This window comes from Chinchilla lanigera, unplaced genomic scaffold, assembly GCF_000276665.1.
Source record: "Chinchilla lanigera isolate Chin_1 unplaced genomic scaffold, ChiLan1.0 scaffold00003, whole genome shotgun sequence".
Taxonomy (NCBI): domain Eukaryota; kingdom Metazoa; phylum Chordata; class Mammalia; order Rodentia; family Chinchillidae; genus Chinchilla; species Chinchilla lanigera.
The window spans coordinates 37,627,748-37,644,937 of NW_004955404.1; positions in this window are offsets into that span (position 1 = coordinate 37,627,748).

Below are 17,190 nucleotides of genomic sequence, written 5' to 3' on the forward strand. Positions count from 1 at the left end.
GTACCTAAGCTCAGTGTCATAGAAAAGATGCTGCTATAAGTCTCAGTCACATTTCTTTTTTAATGTCTATGGAATCTTCTTCGTTCCTAACTGGAATTTAGACTTCATCACTCTTTAACAATGTTCTAGGTGCAGAAATTTGGTTCCTATTGTTTTCAAGTAAAATTAAAGTTAGTCATTTTTTTCTTTCCTCACTTTGACAACATAAACATTAATTAGAAAAAATTACAATGAATTATTGTCAAAATATGAACAGAAGTGATAAAAGAAATACCCTCCAAGTTTACCTTCCTGGCTGTGCTATTGCACCAGAGACTGAGGACCAAAATCTTCCCTAATGACAAGAGGTGTAAATGTGTTGCCAAATTGATTATAAATTAATTTGGCTAATATTATGTAATTCCATGCATTCTAATACAGTGATAATATTATTACTGATTTAGAACTGAAAAACTGTATGAAACATAAAGCTGGGCACAGTGGCTCTAATCTGAGCTATTGGGATATTCAGACAGGAGCATCACAAAGGTCAAGGCCAATAGGGGCAACTTGGAAAGACCCAGTTTCAAAATAAAAATTAAAATGAAAATAAATAAGGCTAAGTGTGCAGCTCAGTACTTCTTGCATTCAATTTCCTGTCCTACTAATCAAACCAATAACCAAAACACATAAAAGTAGCAGGGCTTTCTGGTACATGCTTTAATCCCAAGAACTGAGAGGCCAAGGTAGGAGAGGGTTACTGCTACTTTATGACCAGCTTGGGCTACATTGTGACCTCAAAATCAGGCTGAACTACATAGTAAGACTGTGATTCAAAAAACAAAGAAAACCCAAAAATATAAAAGCAAACAATAAAAATGAAAAAGATACAAAAATCACAGCTGCCACTCAAGGTTAAAAAATGTGTCACTTAATGCTTACACCAATGCATATACAGATTTGTAAACCTTAGGTTAGCTCTCATCTTCCTTTAAATAAGAAATGCAGAGCAATTGACTTATTATTTAAAGTACAATGTAAAAAGTGAAGTGAGCTCAGATTCGTTTGCCTAGAACATTCTCTAGTATTAAAACCAGTGATGTGATGGAGAGAGTTTATAAGTTTGAGAGGTGATCATAGCATTTTCATGAATTGAATTTAACAGTAATTAAATGCAATTATAATTTGAAATGAAGCTACATACTTATAGTTCTATAAATCAAAAAAGTAGAAAATACTCTTATCTTCACATATGATTTTAATGCATTTCACTTTTATTTCATGATTTGAGGTTATTTTATATTTTGTATCTCCATAGCAAAAACTGCTAAATAACATCTAATATTATGCATCATGAACAGCGTTTATTGAAAGCATGCTAGAAATTTGAAGTTGGCTGTGGCTGGATTATCTGCTCCACAGGGAACAAGAAACATTACATTTCAAGTATTTTACTCCCAGAGACAGTAGTTCTAAAGATGCCAACATACCAATACACATGCACCCATATGCATATGTATGTCTATATGTGGACACATGTATATTTTATAATAAAGTGCCTATTAAACATTTAGACAAATAAAAATGCATATGGTAGAAAAACATATTCCCAGGGGGCTGGGGATATAGCTCAGTGGCATAAGCGCCTGCCTGGAAAGCACAAGGTTGTGAGTTGGATCCCCGGTACTGGAAAATAATAAAAGGAAAACATATTCCTTCAAAGTTTGTTACTAGACTTGGGAATACAAAATTAGTATATGCATGAATTACATTTATAAATATTTGTGTGAAATAAAGATAAGATCTAAGAAAGACTAATGATGGAAATATACAAAAAGTAGCAAATATTAGAAATTTATACTTTGCATCTGAGGGGAAAGAAGAAAATGAAATCACGTTTGTAACTGTTGACATCTCTACATGTAAGTATAAAATTAGCTACGTAAATTTTGGCTTAAGGATTTGGAATTCACTAGAAGATTGCATTTTATCCCTCACAATTCTAATTTAAGACATTTAAAACTATTTCAAGATTTGTTATGGCACACATAGGTAAGTGCAAAAGAAAGTTGAAAATATCTTTGTTTTCCATTCATAAATATTGTATTAATATCTTCATATTTTATAACTAAATTTTTGTGCTACTTTTTTCTTTACGTCTCTCTGGTTGATGGGGAGAAGTACTACGGCATGGATATAACTTAGATTGTGACTTCACTCCACAGCGTAAACTCCCAGGAGATAGATTACACCATTCTTCCAAAGGTCATTGCATTTATTTAGTAACGGTGTAGCAGCATCTATACTCCACCAAAGGAAAAAATATCCATCAGCACTAATGTCACTGGAGATGTGTAGTCTGTGGATTCATTTAGCATTGTAGCTGCAAGGCAACAGGAGAAAACACTGGCTAGAACATAAAACTGAAACATAAATTAAAAATTAAATTTCCTTCAAAGATAATAGACAACCTTATTCAGGTCACCATGACATGAGCAGCCTTCCTTCACTAGACGCTTGTGCAGTGCCTGTCCTACCATACAGCCAGCTGCCTATCAACTGAATCGGCCATACACATAAGCTGAAGTGAACCTCTCTGCTTTGAAATTGCAGACGTCGGTGTTGTGTCTCAGTGACAGGGAAGTCAGACATAGTGCCTGAACAATGATAGTATATGACAGTTTCTTTTTTGTTGCTGATGTCTATTCAAAGCCTGCATTCTTGTAGGTAAGAAAGTGTCTTTTTAAATTTTGTTCCCTTCAGAAAATATCAAAGCACTTGCACATAGTGATTGTCTAGTATTTTGAAGAAATGAGTGAATGACTGGACTGATGGCAATCTTCAGGCAAAATAAACACCATATACACAAAAAAACATGAGCAGTCAGCATCTGCTGGCAGGTAAAGACAGATATTTCTATTGTCTGTCTAGGATCAAAAACCTCATTTAGGGAAAAGAGACGCCAAGGTATAGAAATTTCCAGGTAAAGTATTTCTTTCCTAGAACTAGTTACATTAAAAAATAGTGTTGGTAGAGCCAAAATTTTTATAATTTTGCTGTATTCATTTGATAAAAATTCATTGAACACCAACATCATTCCACTCTTTCCTTTTCTCTTTTTATTTACTATTACAAGTATAATTATAGTTTCAAAAATTGTGACTGGCATTTTAAGAGAATACAGATATTTTTAAATGTAAAATCCTTTTCATATGGAATCATAGAGATGCTTAGAAGTATATCAGTACAATTTTACATGTATTCAGAAAAAAATATTTAGCTTTAGCTTTTTAAGGTAAAAATGCAGAAATAAATCATATTTTGCCATATTACAACAATTCAATTACTTTAATATATAAAGTTGAATGTGCGTTCCCCTTAAATTATAAATTAATTAATCTCAGTTCATTTTTACTAATACATTTTAAGTTTTAAATATCTGGTTTTAAATAATAGAACACTGATGGAAATATTCTGTTCAGTAAAGTCTATGGTAAAAAATAAAAATTAAATGATTGATTCTAGGACTGTACAGTAATAATATGGTAGTTATTTACTTAATTATTTTTGTTCTCTAGATAAAGACTACATTCTTGGAGGTAAGAGATTATTTTAACATTGTAACTATACTGGCTCTATTTATATGTAAACTCTATATATTCAAAGAATTGGAGCAAAGAGAACTTTTTAATGTGTTTCAATATGATCTCTTAGTAGTAAATACCTGTTAATATTGATCAAGGGCACTGTTTTTACACTAAATAACATATTATTTTTCTAGATTTTACATTTGCCAGTTAACAACAGATCTCACTTGCTTTTTCAGTATAACTGTTGTGTATTATAAAAATTATTCAAATTCAAATAAAATGACAAGATTAATAATTTACCTATTAGAATTTCAGTGTCACTTATATATGGACATACTAATGAACAAAAGGATCGAAAACCTTACTGTTTAATTTTAGAAATATCAGAAATAATTATTATGGCTTCTGGGCCATAAAGTTTATCAAAACAAAATTATAAACTCACAAATGATTTACATAGCCACAAATCAATTCTACACTGCTATGTGAGGATACTTCTTTAGGATTTAGAACTTTTGCTTCCCGAACTTACAGTCTGGCTACACACACTTTCTTACCAGCTTTCTTAGTAAGAGTGCCATAGAAAAACATCTTAAGAGCTCTTCAATATGATTCTAGTCTTCTGCGAATCTTGGTATAGAGGTTCTTTTCTCAGGAAAAAAAAATATCCAGGAAACTTCACTGGGCATGCAAATTGAAAATAAGCACTCATTCTCATCTTATTTCTTCTCCTCAAGTTTGTGAGGAAAATATGGCTTGTTGTTATGTGTTGAAACACACAACATATCCAAAACAAAACTATTTGTTAAAGCTTGATACAAACCAATATACATCATACATATAAGAAAAAATTGTGATGTATTTGTAAAGTAAAAATAAATGTAAAGTAAAAATAAAATTCATTGATATTTCAAACATTTGGTAAGACAAAAGTACTTACCCACCAATGCTATGCACACGATGCTTCCATGTGCCATAAACAAAAGAGGAAAAGCAAAATCATAGCATGGTCAATGTTGTTTCATATGTATTTGTTAGTTTTTAAAATACTTTTTAAAAAAATGAGGCGCCAAAATATATTGACAATAATATATTATGAGTTTTATTCACTCATGGCTATAATTTATTAAATTTTACAATATTAGCTCTACCAGTTAATGAAAAACTCAAGATAAATTATGTTAAATAGTAGAGGAGACCTGTATACCATATAACGTATATTCTGGAAGCCAGGAATGGCTCATGCTCGGTTTACTTTAGAGCTCATAATTTTCATTGTTTGTTTATGTTCTTTTGGTTCAGTTCCCTCTCATCTATGATATGGCAATGTCACTAATAAGTTGATCCAATTTTGGCTTTTTTCTCAGTGTATTTAATTACTTTATAAAATGTATCACTCTTCACAAAAGGAATATAGAAAAAACAATTTATATTCAAGAAATTTTCAATCCTGTTATTGTGTTCACTTCCAAATCTAGGATCCCTGGTGTGGAAACACATCCAACATAATTATCTTAAGATATCTTATATGGAAGCGTGTACGGTAAAATTTTCTCCTCAAGGTTGCTTTAGTGTACATAGGTATATGTGATAGACATCTGCTATAAAATTTATATAGTTTCTTGAGGATCAGAAACAACAAAACCCATTTGACTGGAAATAGCTTTTCTTTGCTCAGCCACTTCACTTGGCACTCTAATTTGAGGATCGAGGAAACTCTGCTATTCTTTTTTCCCTGAACATAACTGGCTTGGATTAAAGAGTATCCTTTTAGAGGATGTAATTACTTGTATTTTTAAATTTTATATAAGTATATGCATGGCATATATAATAATTACATTCATATTGGGAAAGTGGTGTACACACATATGTACTTCAGATATTGCAGATGTTGAAAGCTCAGAGATATTTGGATTGCTTTAGTGGCACAAAAGTCAACAAGGTTTCAGCAACCAACCTTTGGGTTTGTTTGCTAAAATAGCTCCCTTTTAACACCTGTCAACATGAAATGGGGTGTGAAAGATCACTATCCTGAAGGGTTACCCTGGAGTGGGTTGAGGAATGGACTGAGAACCACATCCAACCTACCATGGAGTCTTACAGTGCAGATAGTATAGGGAGCTTACAACTAAGACACTAGTTGCTGTTGGGTATCAGAACAGATTCAGGATGAGGAAGGTGTCCATAAAGATAGCAGCATTCCAGCACAGGGAAGCCATAGGGAAAAAACCACCATAAATAATCCAAGGAGATGGGCATGAGACAGAGGCTCTTTTAGCAATCCCCAGAGGAAACTCACTCTACTGGCCCAAAAATCTCAGATCTTTAGTTTTCACGAGTGTGAAACTATTTTTTTGTTGTTGTTATAGCCAATAAGTTTAGTCTATTTTAGTATATTAGTATAGCATTTTGCTAAAAATAATGGTATTTCTCTAAGAGAAAACATAAAATACCTGTGAGAGTTTGTATCAGAATTTGAAGTAATACTACATTTTTACACATGTGTATCCTATTGGTATTTGAGAGCCTGTGGTTAGATACTGTATTAAATAGCATCCTCCATAAAAACAAATTCAAGTAAAATGTATGAAATGACTGCTTAGAGTTCAGTGATAGGAAATAAACATGATTTATATGAAGTACCTTAGTTTGTGCTTCAAAATGAAGAATTATTCAAAGAATAGTAAGTCATAGCTAAGGGATAGAGAGCAGCTTAGAAATGTTCTCTCAAGCTTGATCTGGTACAAACTGAGTAGTTGCAGAAGTAGTAAGGCTATTATCAGTATAGTAATGAGAAGTATAAGTCATTAAATATATGAATGAATAAATGGAAAGTTTGATTATAAAAGGATATATACAAAGTGTCAGAGTGCTTCACCGTAAAATATTTTAAAATTGAAATAGAAAATATTTCTACAATAGACAACCCTGAAATATATAATAAAGGAGAAGCTGATAGCATGTTGTAAGGATATAGCATCTCTCCTGTCATATACCTGAAAAACACGTATAATCTGGGGCTAATAATGAAGAAATATTTTACAAAAATTTTCTCTGAGATATATTTAAATAATTTCCCTGCAGTCTTATAATGAGTCAAGTTCATGGCATATTACTTTTATGAAAACTAGTTTTGCAGTGATAATACTTCACAGTGTTCAGGAAGTTCACTCAGTAACTAGCAAAATTTATTTTATTTTAGTGAAAATTTCAGTGCAAAATATATCTCTTAAAACTTATATGCATTATTGACTTTAAACGTTTTTGAAATTGTTTTTGGCTGTGTCTTTATGATGCTTTGGAATAAGCCTTACAAAATAGAGAAAAATGTGTAGGACTACCTGATTATAAAAGAAAAATAAAGATTGTAGGTGTAGGTAATGAATAGTATTTCTAGCTGGGTGTGGTGTTGCATGCTTCAATTCCAGCTCTCTTGGGAGGCTAAGAAAGGAGGATCAGATTCTAATCCAGCCTTGGCAACTAAGTTCTTTAGTGAAAACTTGTCAAAAAAATTTTAAGAAGCATAAGTAAATTACTTAAAAAAAGGACTGGGGATGTAGCTCAGTGAGAAGGCATTGGGATTAATACATATCACTTATATTCAAAATTATTTCAGATTTGGTAGTAAATATACATGTAGTCTAAATTTGGAAATGCAATATCCACAGGCCCTTAAGTTGCCAGTCCATGAAATGTAAACTATCATTATACTAAACATACTAAACAGAATAGATAAAATGTGACATTTTGTTGATCAGAGAACACAGCCTCTATGAAATATATACAGTGTATCTGAGTTGTAGTGGCTACAGCTATCAGTTGTTAAATGTGTTGATTTATTACAGATAATTTAGGTGCTTCACTGTGAGTTAAAGTTTAGGAAGCCCTTTAAAACTTCAAATATAAATCAACCTAAAATTAGAATGAGTAATCTTTTAAGACATAATATTTAATTAAACAGAATTAGCATATATATGGATATCACCAGAAAAACTGAATATTAATTAAAAATAAGGATATATAATTCACGTTTTATTGGATAGCTTTGATGCCTGTGCAGATAGTATTTCACAGTCATAAGAAAAAAGACACTATTTAAAATATTGTTTTGATTTCACATATTAGAGTTTCTGATTCCTTTCACAAAGAAGAGTTAAAAGTACTTCTTCAGAGTTTAAATGACTGGAAATTCATCTGGGCAAATTTTTCCTCAGAATCAAGCTCAGTGGTCACACAAAATGAAGGTTATGCTTATGGATCATTCTCAACGACCCCAGGAGCTCGTATTGAAAGCTCAGCCCGCAGTGCTTGGTACCCATTGCTCTGAGGCAGGACTTCAGGGAGATGGTTAGTTAATGGAGGCTTTACCCTCACCAGAACATTAATCAAACCCAGTAATCCAATGTCAGATTCACAAGTAAATGGGGTACTGGGCAGTGGTGGGAATTTTAGGAGGTGAGGACTAGTTGGAGGGATTAGGTCACTGCAGGGAGTGTTCCTGAAGGGTACATTTAGTCCCTGGCCCCCTCTCTCTACTTGTTGGTGCCACATGGTGCCCAGCTTCACCCCATCATGCTTTCCTTTTTTTTTTTTTTTTTTTTCTTTCTCTTTTTGTACTGGTAATTGAACTTGGGATCTTGCGCTTGCCAGGCAGGCTCCTGTGCCGCTGAGCTATAGCCCCGGCCCTTCTTAAAGCTACTCCTTACTTCATGGAATCAGCCTTGAAGGTGGAGGCATGTCTGATTTGCATCCATAGCGTCATCTCCTTTATTTTATTTTATTTATTTATTTATTTTTGTACCAGGAATCAAACTCATGACCTCAGGCTTGCATGCAAGCTCTTATGCCACTGAGCTATATCCTCGGCGCATGATTTCCTGTCGTTATATGCTGTCTCACCACAGTCCCGGAAGCAAAGAACCAATGTGACTATGGAATGAAACCTCTGAATCCATCTTTCAAAATGAATCTTTGAACTGATTTCCTTGGGTACTTTTTCACAGTGATGGAAAACCCACCAACAGTTATATTTTGAAATGTGCTAAAAAATTAAGGTCATTAGAAGCCAATTTTCAAATATTGCACTTAATACTCACTTAAGGCACATTAATAATATTAAAATAAAATAATTTAACACATACTAATTATGAAAAATTAACACATTGAACCTTCATTTCAATTGGTTTTCAAGTACTTTTTTTGCTAAAACTTGAAAAATACTCATTTAGACTTCTCTTTTCCTCCTTTTATCTTAAAAGTTGCAGCATGACCAAAAAGATGATGAGGCTATATAAAAGGCCATATCAGCCTCTAAAAGTAAACAATAGTGTCAGATAAATATGTTGTGACTAGTGTGGATGTGATATGAGGATTACTTAACACATAAATAAATATATTGAAATTGATAGGGATCAGAATTGTCATTGCTAGACAAAGTTTTCACAAATATTAAAACACATAAGCCTACCAAAAATTGAAAGTGTACTGCAAGTAGACATACTCTATAATTAAACCAAAAAAAAAAAAACCCCAAAAAATAAACAAACAAACAAACAAACAAAAAAACCCTGGGACATTGGATTGAAATTGATGGTACTAAAAAAATCATAGTTTTGGTATAGGTAGTTAGATAGGGACATAGATGATACATAAGAGATACACAGAAAAAGGGAGTTATAGGTACATGTATGGATATAGTTTGATATATGTATATATATATTTATGCATATATATAATGCAAAAACACATAGGCAAACTCATGTAATCCAAATACTTGGAGAAATATATTTTAAAGAGTTATGTTGGTCCTAAGTATGGGTTTTTCTTAATACTGACAAGTACAGGTCTTTAGAGCTCAAATACATAGCTGTAAGTTTCATTCTAGCTTTCCACCTGTGATTATACTTTGTAACTTCCACTCTGGCAGTGAAAATCTTGGCTAGAATTACCTATCATTAATTTTTTATAACTGTATACACATTTGTTTAGTTCTATAATACATCTCAGGTATTTTTAGAACTGCTATTTCATATCAATAGGTGATTATATGCAATCGATTTTGGCATTAGCATTGAAATTCCAACCAAAAAAGCATTTTATAAAATTTATCTCAGATACTTTTTCTCCTGTATCTCATTTCCTGAAGATTCCTTTACTTTACATTTATATACTTCTAAACATTTCATTTCAGGATAATCTATGATCTCTTCCAATTTTCTTCATTTTTATCTAATGTTCTTTATATCTAATGAATTTTCTTTTCTGCTCATCTATCTAGCTATCTAGTGAGGTAGATTTTAATTAAAACTTACCTATCTTTTCTGAAATTGTCCCCACGCTTCTAATTATTTAGTACCATGCTATATGTCTTTACCTACATTCAACACAAATATCTGTAAAGGATTATTTCAGTACTTCCAATGTCATTAATTTATATTTCTATATTATACTTTTGAGTTAATTGGATTGACTCTTTTTCTCTTATTGTGAATTGAGAGATCTAGAGTAGTGGAAATTATTTCGGACTTATTTATAAAGTGAATTTACATAAACACATTTCAACATACTTCAAACAGATACTAAGAATACTAACAATGCAAACTTAGTTAAATACAATAGGTAATTTTGCATTATTAGAATAATTATCATGCATTCCTTTGAATTCTGGTTTCATTCCCATTCCAAGATTCTTTCTCTTTTATCAGTACTATCCTATTTATACCATTATGTACTCTCATAAGCTGTAACCTGAAGTTTTAATGCCTTTTTCTTTTACAGTTGTTTCAATTATGATGTCCCTAACCCACCTCCCAATTCACATGAGTACTGTGCATTGAGATTTCTATGTCATACCTGGATTATAAAATGACAAGTCTAGTGTCCTGTACTTATCAATATTAAAAAAAACTCATACTTAGGACCAACATAACCCTTTAAAATATATTTCTCCAAATACTTGACTTGCATGAGTTTGTCTTGACTTGCATATGTGTTTACAATTTAGAAGAAAGTTTTCCTGAAAAATAACCTTGCTTGGATCTTAAAATATTGTGAACCAAGAGTTTCTAAAAAAATTCAACAAACTTCATATATAAGTGGTTTTTACTTTCTTGTCCATGTGCTATAAAAATCCCAATTCCTTGCACTGTAAATTATTAAGGAACCCATGGATGAGTGAGAACATTTTAATCTTTTAAGGTTTTAGGATGACTGAGTGTTTTACACATTTATATATGAAAGGTATTATATCTCCAAAAATAGTCCAAAATATTTTGACATACATAACTGAGAATAATCAGATATTTTGCAGTATTTTCTAAGTGAGGCATGTTAACAGTCTTTTTCAGGAAGTTTCAAAAATTCTGAGCATGGCTGGCATTGCATTTTTACCTTTTTTACAATTATTTTCTCACATAAAATAGAAAATATTTTCTCTTGTAAAAGACAAAAACCTATTTTATGAACGCTTCATTCATCCAGTGGTCATTTTCATACATTTAAAATTTATGATTCATAATAATATTTATGCTTCTTTTTATTTTCATATTTGTAACATTTAATATAGGAACTTTGTATATTTTCCATAAGCATATCACAACCCTAAAAGTACATACAGTTGTCAAGGTATAATGCAAAAGAGGCCAAGAAGAGGTGCATAGTGCAAATGTAAGGGCAGACGGGCTGATTTCCACAGAAGATAGAAGGATTCAATTTTAGGGTAAACAGAGTTTATTGAATTTAGACTGGTCACCATATATTCCAGACTAGCAGGTCTGGAAATGTCGGCCCTGTACTCATCTTTGTTTCCACTTTAAATACATTTTTGGTTTCCATGGTCACAGAATGGAATGTTACAGCCATTGACTCAGGTGACCACATGCTGTTTTTCTTGTCCTGTGTAGCTGGATCAGGCCCTGGTCATGAGCCCAACCGTTATGATATATATTTCCTGCGCTCTGTTCTGTTTGTTCCCCTTTTTACACCCATACATTCCTTTATGTTTACAAGGTTTAACTAGGGCCAGGGAAGGGATGCAACAGCCCAGGTAGGGTCATAGATGATTATCTGGGCCCAGATGTTCTTTATCTTTGGAGAAACATTCCAGGGCAAAGTCTACTGCAAAGTTAACTTTCTACAACCCCTCCGGGATGTTTCTCAAGACACATTTTGAGGCTTGTACTAAAAACTATTTTATGTTAAAAATGATATGCTAAGAGTCACTGTCCCCTACACAACATGATGTGGCATGACATAAAATAGAAGTAACAGCATGACTAAGGAAATGAAACAGAAGTCACAGAAATAAAACCAGACACCAATAGTCACCTGAATTTTGAAAAGAGGGCAAAGACCATATACTAAAGACAATTTTTATCTGTTTGTTTTATCAAATAGTGCTTGGGAAATGGGAGATCATATGCAACATTTCAAACTAGATCTCTTCATTCAGTGATCAATAATATCAAGTCAAAATGCAGGAGACAGCCTGATATAAAACCAGAAACATCAAAATTGCTGAAAGAAAACATAATCAAAAATCTTAAGGCTGTAGCCACAAGAAAAAACTTTCTCCAAAGATTCTAAAAGCACAGGGAATAATATTAAGAATAAGCAAATAAGCAAATATTAAATCCTTCTGCACAGGAAAGGAAGAAATAAACAGAGTGAAGGAGGAACCTATTAAATGAGAGAAAAGCTTTGCTAGCTAGTCTTCTATCAGAAATTAATATGCAAAATAGATAAAGAATTTTAAAATTAGGGTTAGGAGTTCACATTAGGGTTAGGGTTAGTGTTAAGAGTTAGGGATAAGGTGAAGGTTAGTGTAAAAAAAAAACAAAAAACAAGAATTTGATAAAGATCCCCCAGAAAACAATGATGCCAACAAAAGTAGATAGATGAACTCAATAGATATTTCTCAAAAGCCGCAAAATTATATGAAAACATTCAACATCTGTGTCAATCAGAGAAATGAAAATTAAAACTACATTGATGTTGCATCTTGTCCCAGTCAGAATAGAGAATCAAGAATCCAACAAAAAGGGACAGAAATAAGAAAGAGAGAAGAAAGAAAAAAAGAGACAAGACAGAAAAAAAAAAAAAGAAAGACAGAAAGACAGAAAGAGAGAAAGAAAAATGTTGGTATGCTCAGGAGGATGCAAGAAAGAAGAACACTAATATATGCATGGTAGAGATGTAGACTAGTAAAACCACTATGGAAATAAAATTGAGATTACATGAAAGACTAAACATAAAAATATTATTTAACCCTGTTACACCACTCTTGGGCATATTTTTGAAAGAATTAAGTGTAAATAATTAATTACACTGAGTAAAGTTAGTCAAGGATAGCTGATTTGATTAGTACAAATTTTTAGAAAATTTAAACATTATTACAGAAATCAGATGAAAGATTAGTTGTCAGACAGACCTAGGGAACAATGAGGGATGGAAGAAACAGAGTATAAAACAAAATAAAAATAAAAAGCTGGAGTATCTGTGAGTGTGGTGGCTGGTTTTGTCTTCCTGATGGTGGTGATGGGTTAATAAGCATATAAATATGTGTTTGTTAATATTTATCAGAAACTAAAATGTAAATATGCAGCAGCTATTTTATGTTAATTCTATCCATGGAAAAGATCAACCTTTTTTGTCATGCATACATTATAACCATATGATAAATACTACCGGGGGCTGGGGACTTAGCTCAGCGTCAAAGCGCCTGCCTGGCAAGCGCAAGGTCGTGAGTTCGGTTCCCAGTACCGGAGAAAAACAACAACAACAACAAAAAAAAAAAAAAGATAAATACTACCATTAAGAGAAGTATGAAGAATCATTTATTTGTAAATAGTATGGCAACTTGCAGGATTGCTTTGATGGAATATTCAAGGGCCAATAGATATCTCCCCTTTGAGAAGTATTGTTTGTATTTGATGAAATAAAATTAAATTCACCTTTGAAATTTAATTTTTCTTCTTTTGTACAGATACTAAGCTATCTTTAAATTATTGCACTGGTTAAGGTCTAGTAGTACCAATATTCATGATCTATATTAATATCATGATATAATTTTATTGATAACAGTAAAGAAAAACGCTATATATAAATTTTGCTACATATATGCACTATGTCTGAATGCCTATTATATCAATAGGTAATTAGATGAATACACTATATTACTCCTATAGCCAAATAAGTAAGCTAAAGTTTCAGAAACAACCAAATTAGTGTTAGTGTGTAATAGTAATACTCAAAGTAGTATTAATTTTCCATAATAGAGGATCCCACTCAACTCTATTAAATGTGCTTAGAATATATCTTGTCTGAGATAAGGTTGATGCGTGTTCTCAGGAAACCAAGAAATATAATGTCCTCATAATATTATCATGTCTCCTGTAGACATTTTATACGCAATTACTTAGCAAAAAATAATGAAAAATTGTATGGCTTTTAACAGCATATTGGCCTTTACCATTAATAGCTAGTGTAACTGAAACTCAGCAGTCTGTGACATGCTTAGGATACACAGCCAATGTGGCTTAATGAGGTCACATTAACCTTAATGTGCATGTTACAATAGGTTAAGCCCTCTTTCTACCTGACTGCACAAAGTTCTGTCTTTTAACAATTCATCCTACCTAAGTGTCATAGGCCTCTCTAGTGAATGCTTTTTTCTGCCCACTAATCTTCCCTAGATCTTATTTAACTAACAAGCTTGCTCTCTGATTTTGTAATGTATTATACAGGTACAATTAGTTGCTTTCAGAGTGGGTACAAATAAAATCATTATTTAAACAAGAAAACTGATATCAAAGGAAATATTTGACCATATACCATGAGTAGTGTAATAAAGTCAAGGACATCTGCACAATAGAGAGTTTTTAAAAGCTTGTCAAGTTCACAATAGAAAGCAGCTTTGTGTCCTTTAAAAAGAAGTTCGACCATACAACTCTTGTCAGTGCTGTGGACAATTGGAGAGCAAAAAGTGTCAGTAGAGTAACACTGAGATAGAAAAGTATAGGCTTTGTCTGACACAAAAGACAGGAAGACTTCTGCAGAGCAACTTATAAAAGATCAGGCCATTTTATGTTACCGAACTCTACATGTGTATTACTGTATTAGCACTGAACATATGTATGACAGAACTGCAAAAACTTCCCACATAAAACACACACAAAAAAACTGTACTCTGTATACAAATATAAAAGGGAAATGAAGAGAGTAAAAATAGCTGTTTGCATAAAAAGCAAAACCACAATGCTATACAATATCAGTAAATAAAAATTTAATACTTCTTAAGACTAGAACATTCTAAAACATTTCTGTTTCCTACCCAGCACTGGCAAAATTATCTGCTTAAAAAGTATATATCCCCACCCCATTCTTTCTGTACGGGTCATAGAATTTTCTTCAGCTCATGACCCGAAGGTGGAAGTGATATATGCGCTGCCAGAGCAATAGTTTCAAATGTTGCACATGATTTGAACAGTTGGTGCTAGCTTGATCCATTCGTGAATGTCGGCCTTCTGCTTTAATGATAATTTTGTGGGATATGTGGAGCCCATGAGCACCAACAAAATCTGGCCAAGAAGTCCCCTGTCTAACGCAATAGATCCACAATCAAGAAGAAATTCTACTGAAATTTGGCACTTTTTTTTTTTTTTAGTTGCTTCAGCAGAAGCCAATTAATAAACTTTAAAAGAGAGGTCAAAGTTGGTCATCTGCCAAGCCCAGCATTCTGTGAAACGGAGACAGGAGGATCACAAGTTACATCCCAGACTGAGCAATATAGCAATTTAGTGAGACTGTGTGAGAATAAAAATAGAATAGTAAAAATATCTAGGGATATAACTCAATGTGAAGGTCTTGGGGTGAGTCTCCACTATGATGACAAACGACTGGAAGGAAGGAGAAAGAGAGAGAGAAGCTGAAAGTAAACATTGAAAAATTTAAATTATTGTGCATGTGAGTTGTCTGTGATATATCTAACTTATACTGTGTATACTACTGAGAACACTGTATATCGTTTATTCCAAAATTTGGTAACATTATGTGTTTATATTGCTATGTTTCTATAATTTATTATATTGTTTGTTAATGCAGTTGCAAAGCAACAAATTAAAAAATCCTTTCAGGGCTGGGGATTTAGCTCAGTAGCACAGGGCTTGTCTGACAAGTCATGAGTTCAATTCCTGGTACCAAAAATAAATAAATAAATAAATAAATAAATAAATAAATGTGAATAAATAAACAAAAAATACTTTCAAACATTAAAAGTGAATTCTATATTGGATAGAATCCAAGAAATACTATGTAGTCAAAAGATTGATGCCATAGGTAGACGGGGCAATGCAGCAATCTCCTTTACTATAAAAAAGAGTCTAAAGAGAAACAAGGTCAAAGAAAAATGAATTCTCTAAGATTTGGGAATTTTTTAATCCCTCGGTAAGTATTTCTGGAGAGGATGAAAATAATTCCTAATATATCACCATTGCAAACCATGTATTCACAAATGACCTAAAGTGTGCAGATGCCAAAACAAAAATAATTTCAGACAAATCTTTCCTCTTATTTTTTGCACTCTCTCCCTCTCTCTCTTTTTCTATCTCTCTGTCACTGTCTCTCTCTGTCTCTCATGTCTCTTTTGTGCAGCACTGTGGATTGAATCCAGGATCTCTGATCTCAGTAACATCCTTCAATCCTCTTTACATTTTCATATTCTTATTTTCAAACAGGTTATTACTAATTACTATGTTGCCCAAGCTGGGCTCTTACCTCAGTCTGAGATAGAAGGATATTTGGCTATCCTCCTACCTCAGTCTCCCAGAATGCTGAGATCACAGAAATGTACTATCATTCTTGGCCAAAATATGCTTTGGCATATTTTGTTTTAAATTTAAAACATATACTACACTATTTTTATGTAAACCTGACATATAAGAAGCAGTATGTCATAACTGAAGTATGAGGACACTCAAAGTTGTCTTTCTGTCATTTGAGGTTTAACTTTAGATTTGGTTAGTGCTAAACTTATTAATAGTTTCTAGAATGGCTTAAATAATTTTACCCCATCCACAGCAAAAAGCTTAAATCTAAATTAAGCAGACAAAGCATAAAAGAGAAATAAAGTAATATAAAATATATTTGAAAATAAACATTCCTATAGGAGTGTCTGTGTAGGTGTGTGTATGTGTGTAACATACTCTGCCATGATTTTCTTGAGGTAAATAAGCATCATAAAGGTTTTAAAATTATGTTATAGGTGAGAGCAAGAGCTATTAACATTATAGTTATATTAATATCATTACTCTTTAAAATAAAAATATGAGAAATTATAACATTACCATTAAGTAATTCATGCTCCTTGAATTTGTTTTGTTTTGTTTTATTTGCTTCCCTTTGTACATAAATTCAGAGTGTTACATTGTTAACTTGGCTATGAGTTTATACAACTGATCTATTTTGCTTTTAAATATTTTACTTTTCTCTTTTTTGTTTCACACAAGGTCCGTATAAAGTAAAAATGGTCTGTGTAAAGTAAAAATGTTGAATGAACTATCATAATGCAGGCTGAACAAAAGTAGACTTAAAAACAAAGAAAACAAACAAAAATTTAATTTTTTGT